The sequence below is a fragment of the Triticum dicoccoides genome, chromosome 3A (assembly GCF_002162155.2).
Source record: "Triticum dicoccoides isolate Atlit2015 ecotype Zavitan chromosome 3A, WEW_v2.0, whole genome shotgun sequence".
Lineage (NCBI taxonomy): Eukaryota > Viridiplantae > Streptophyta > Magnoliopsida > Poales > Poaceae > Triticum > Triticum dicoccoides.
This window is the reverse complement of record NC_041384.1, coordinates 139,644,389-139,650,214: the sequence shown is the minus strand read 5'-3', so window position 1 is coordinate 139,650,214 and position 5,826 is coordinate 139,644,389. Positions and strand designations below refer to the sequence as shown.

The following is a 5,826-nucleotide window of genomic DNA, read 5'->3' as shown; positions in this document are numbered from 1 at the left end:
AATGGTCAAAAAAGAAGAAGAAAACTGAATAAGAAAAGAAAAATTGAGAAAAACAATGAAATAAGCAAAAGAAAAACCCAAAGAAAAAACTGGAGAGGAAATACGAAAGACAAACAAAAAACAAAAAGAAGCGGAAAAGGAACGTGTAGAAGACTAAACGAAAATGAAGCAATCAGAAAGAAAAGAAAGATAAAAAGTAAAAAAAGGGGGGGAAGGGGGGGTACCAGAAAAACCCAGTGGAAACTTGATTCATTTTGCGTCAAGTAGAACGTGCCGTATTTCTTGATCTGGATCCCGATACTAGCCTTGTGGCTAGCACCATTCCAGTCGTCCAAGAACGTATCTGGTGAAACGAGCAAACTGGTGCACCAGATGCTCCAGCGATACATGGGCTGTTGGATTCAAAATAGAGGGACAGGATTCAGTGAGATGATGGGACTGCTGGCACATTTGCAGAACAGTCCTTGCAGTGCAGTTAAATGCAGCGATTTGATCTCATCATATCCAGATCGTGTTCTTCCCCTTGCCAGATTCTGTACCAGTGCAGCCGCCTGGTGCTATTGTTAAGGTCCAGCGAGCTCAAGAACTGATCTCAGATCTTCACCAAAATCAGTATTCTCTCTCTCTCTCCCTCTTCTGTACCACTCCAACAGGCAAAATAGGTTAGTAAATTTCGCTTGATCTCTCTCAATCATGTACCAATGGAGCGTCGTCTCACTGAAATCCAGATGGGTGATCTGATTTGTTGAAAGCAGTGCCTTGATTTCGTCTTTCGCAGCAGTGCCTCGTTGTGAGGGCATACTCAATCTACCACTAACGCCGCCGGTGGCACTATCCAACTACAGCAGCTCAAGGATCTAGATCTAGGTCTGTATGCTTCTTCTCAAAAGGCATCTTTTTATTGATTAAGATTTGGAATAGTGCGCTGTCAGCACAATATTTAGGTATGAGCTACGAGTATATTTCTACGATCTTCATGCAAATTACAAGGGATGCACTCCCTGTTTGGATCCTTTATTCGTAAACAATATGAAACAGAACTTGTACTTTACAATGTTCAACTGAACTTCGTGAAAGCATTAACAAGTTCATCTTCCTGATTTTATTATCTACAGTAGTTCATCTTTTGGACAAAACTGGTTTTTTTCAGTCTCCTATATACAATGTATACTAAACCATGACTTGCAGAATGTCGGTGTTCCTTACAATCCATTGCAAAACCTCATATATTGTTCCCTATAATTTGTTTGAAAAAACATGATATAGTAGTGAACTGACCTTTTTATTCTATAAATGCGATACTTTGGGATCCCTGTTTTATCTGGTAGCAAATTTTTAGTAAAAGACAATCCAATGTTAGTTTCGCATAGAGGATAGAGCTGCCTATGATTGCTTATGTGATTGCTATGAGATTCATAACCTATGTTAGTTTCAATGGATTTGCAAGATGGGGTGTCACTCCAAAGTTTGGCTTGGCTCATTACTATGTTGGAAGGTCATTATGGAGTCTTATTGCCTGGAGCTGGTAAATCTGTTGAAGATGTGGACCGCGAACAGGGCTGCAATTCTTCATGTTCTTATGCAAATCAGAAGCTGCTTTTGACATTGACAAGGCAGGTAGCCAAAGTTGTTGCATCCAAGAATTATGCATAAAACAATGCATCGCCATTTCCTGCTCTTGGTTGCATATGTGGCATGTCCCTGGTTTGGAAGCACACCCTTGTACCTTATTATCATCTTATTTAGGTTGCGAAATTGATTCCTTCAGTGGATAGAATTTCATGCTCACTTTATTTGCATGCCACTGTACTGGAGGATTTGTTTTAGAAACTATATGACTAGATATTGGTACTGATTTTAATTTGAGGTAATATCACAGCAACTTATTTCATATAATATTTAGGTACACTTTCACTTTATTGTTTTCATCTAATATGTTGGGGCTATTTTTGACAAAAAGATATGAGATTATCATATTTTTTCAGAAATCTGAATGCAAACTTGTTGTACCTCTTTTTCTTCTGTTTTTCGTTTTGAGTTATTGTCCCTTCCTCCATCTCGCTATCCTTTGCTTCCCAATAATGACTGTTTATACTATATAGCTGCAGTGAAGAATGACATATCAAGATTACTTACATACATATTGTCAGGCCACATAAGCCTCTTCCGCGACCACTCATTGGTAGGTAAATATTTCTATATCATGTTTTTTATGGTTGCTCCAGAACTGACTATTCGGTGATTATTCAGATTCAGGACCATCTTTCATGCTCCAACAATAGTTTTCCTTTGATCTTCAAATCGATTAGTTGAAGGCATGACCGGATAATCTTCAGAGTAGGAGTCATCTTCATATGTCTCCTAGTTGGCAGCTCATGAAACTGATAATGTCACCTCCCATACTAGTACAGATCATGTCTGGTTGTCTCAGACTCCGATTTTTCTGGAACCATGTAATCAGCAAGAAAGTACACTTGGTAACAAATTTAGTATGCGGCTTGTTTGTAGTTTAGAAGGGCGGTTGCTGTACAATTGATGTGTATGCTTGTGATGTCTCAATGTAAAAGACGTGATGTTCTTCCATGGAAGCTTCTAAAGATCTTTGGTTCAGTTGCAAAACAACATCTGCTTCTCTGATACTTTTTTTAGGAAAGAGGCCACATCTGCTTCTCTGCTTATCTGATACAGTACTTCTTAATATTGTTGAGCTTTCCAACTGCGTGAAGAATCAATTTGATTTTTTTTGTAATTTTTGCTAAAGTCAGCAATGGGCAATCACACAACAGTTAGATTAGCTGATACAAGAGCACAACTTGTCAAATTCCTCAGCTTGTTTAAAACAGAAGCTCGGTAGTACAGAGCGACCTGGAGTAGTAGTACAGAACAGAGGAAAAGCGAGGTAGACGAACTAGCCTTGGGAGGTCCATCCGATATATTAAGCTAGATTTGAAGGTCTGTTTTGCAAATGTACCAACAGCTCCCCTTACAGATGCATCTTGCCCCTTGATTTCGAATCTAATGGCCCATAACCTGGTGGTGCACCTGGTGCATGAGTCCGTCCGTTTCACAGGATACGTTCTCCCAATCGTCCAAGAGACCAAGGTTCGAATCCCGCATGCTCTTTTTTCTTCACTATTTAATTTTAAGTGTGCGGGAGTGTGCTGGCATGTTACTGTAGACTCTTGCAGTGAGAGTTGCTTCCATCTCACTTAATGCGAGATATAGCTCCCTGCAGTTTGCCACATTGAGCGGTATATAGGGTTTCGCCTCGTTCGACTGTCTTTCTGCTTGATCACTATTTTTGCTGTTTTATTTCATTGCTGCTTGTAATATCATGAATTTGAAAAACCACGGATTTGAATAAAGTCCACGGATTTGAATAAATTCCATGAAAAAGTTCGGGAATTTGAGTAATGTTGTTCATGAATGGAAAAAATTCACAGATTTAAAAAATGCTCTGAATTTGGATTTTTTTGTGGATTTGAATATTTTTCATAAAAAATACAAAATCATGATTTTTTTAATATAAATTTGTAAAAAAGAAGAAAAATATAAACAAAAACAAAAAACAAAAAGGCGAACACTACCTTGACCTAAAAGAAGCAAATAAACAAGTAACCGGTAGATAAAAAGAGTAAAAGACACAAAAAACCTGATGGAGGAACATCCTAGAGACGTTCCCAAAACCAGAAAAACCGAACACCGTTTGCGCCATTACATGGGCCGCCCGCTAGCGACCTAAGCGTGTGCGAAAAGCTAGTTGTGCTAGCGACCTAACTGGGACAGGACGCAAGAGCATGCAAGGAAGGGTTGTGTGTGGTGCTGAAGCTCGCCAGGATGCTACCATGACGTGGATAGCAACCGTGCGGCTCCGGGAAGGGCGAAAAGTACGCCGATGATGAGCTTCCATGGTGGCTGTCGATGACACTATTTGCTAGGGCTCTAGGAGGCACGGGAGGTCACGGAAGAAGGGACATAAAGACGAGGCGCTCATCACGAGTATTCCACAAAGGTCGTGGTCGGTTGCGAGGCATCAGACCGAGGCCATGGTCGGCAACAATGGGCAACGGAGTTGTGACTCATGGTGACTTGGGCTCGGCAGGGCTGGCCCTGGGCCAGGGCAGTAGGGGCAACGGCCCGGGCCCAGCCAAACTAGATGCCCCGACCCAACATACAACCATATAACATAGGCCCAATATTGATGCGAAACAAAAAGGCCAACGAGGCCCGTATATGATATGTCTAGAAGAAGCCCAAAAGCCTAATACGCAACTCACGTGATTGCGCGGCGCCGGATCCTAAAAAAAATGTGATTGCGCAGCGCCGGATCCTAAAAAAAATGTGATTGCGCGGCGCCGTGGCGGTTTGCTTGATCGCCTCTCCAATTTCTCTGATCCAATCTAGCGACCTATATACACATGTATGATCAAGGCCGCAAGGCCTCATGGTGATTACTTTGTCTTTGCTTTTGCTGGAGAATGGAGCAGATCAGCACCGAGTTACTCCATCGCACTGGCTTCCGGCTTCTAGCACAGTAGGGCAAGGAACGGCAGAACAACCGAGGTGTTTTTTGTGTGAATTATTTTTGTCCTCAATCTCAATTTGGAGTATTTTTTATTCCTGTAAAAGCAACATTTGTTGGACTTTATATATATAGCTGGACATTGTTGTTGCTAATTTAATCCAGTCTCCAGCATTCAGGTGTCGCCCTCGCTTCTTTATTGGCAAACATGTTGCCTGAAAAACACTTGTCTAGCTGTGAGAAGAAAGACAGTAAAGGAGCAGATAAATTAACTATCATTAATCTTGATAATAAATAAAGATGGCCTTATGCATCGATTGATGCAGAGGCCGGGGGGCTTAACCTCCTTTTCCAAAAAAAAACATTGATGATTTTTGAATATAAAAAATGCACGGAGTCGTTTCTCATGATTATTAAAGGCATTTGTTTTTTGTTGTGCTCTGTAACTTATTGATATTTGATCTAGAACATAAAAGTACAACACTGTTACCAAATATTATCCACCTGAATTTTGTTATCATTGTTTATTATGGCTTTACAATTTTCTTTTCATATCAATGTATGGAATCTAAAAAGAAAACACTTCGACCACTAGGCTCATTTATCAAGTTCGCCCTAGGGCCTCCGAAACTTCAGGGCCGGCCCTGGGGCTCGGGGATGCCCAACTACCAGGAAGGGACATCTACGGTTGCAGGAGCGCATCTAGAGAAGGAGAAGCGGAGCAACTGATGGGGCATCTGTCATTGATTCCTTCGGTGGGAATGCTCGTGAAGGAGAGGCGGAGCTAAAGGGCAACGTGGCTAGCTTCAGGTTGGTCGATGGCCACGAGATCAGTGGCGGATCTACCATTGGGGCGAGGTGGGGCGGCCGCCCCGGGTCCCCGCCGGCGGAGCAACGATCCCCGCCTACCTATCGTCCGGTGGCCGTCTGATTTCATGGCGGCGGCGAGCAGTTTCCATGGAGGCGGCTTGTTTCTTGTTTCCACGAAGCAGTACGTGAGGCAGGGCTGGGTGAGGGAGAGAAACGCGTTTGGGCTGGGCTGCAGCAATGGGGCTAACCTGTAGCATTTGCACAATTGCATTTAAGGCCTAAGTGATCGAACGCATGCTGCCGGATACCGAACATCCATCCAGCTCAGCAGTACTGAATGGGTTGATCTCCTACTGTCAAAATCAGTGATAAGCAGACTATGGCACATTTTTATACTTTGCGGAAACGTAGAGGCCATCTAGCTTGACAACCTCGTGTTCTTTGTACAACTATATGTTAGAGGTATACTGCCATCTTATGAAAATATACAATAA

The 5,826-nt window shown here is 42.2% G+C and overlaps 1 long non-coding RNA gene across 4 annotated transcripts; it reads left to right on the top strand.

Moving 5' to 3' along the window:
- Positions 1-507: 507 nt before the first annotated feature.
- Positions 508-2,619, top strand: LOC119267616. Of its 4 annotated transcripts, XR_005132510.1 has the most exons (5): positions 508-662; positions 779-867; positions 1,448-1,617; positions 2,103-2,182; positions 2,251-2,619. It is a non-coding gene; the product is annotated as an uncharacterized LOC119267616 (long non-coding RNA). The 4 variants fall into 4 exon arrangements; XR_005132511.1 differs by having other exon boundaries at positions 782-1,617; XR_005132508.1 differs by having other exon boundaries at positions 779-1,617.
- The last annotated feature ends 3,207 nt before the right edge of the window (positions 2,620-5,826 follow it).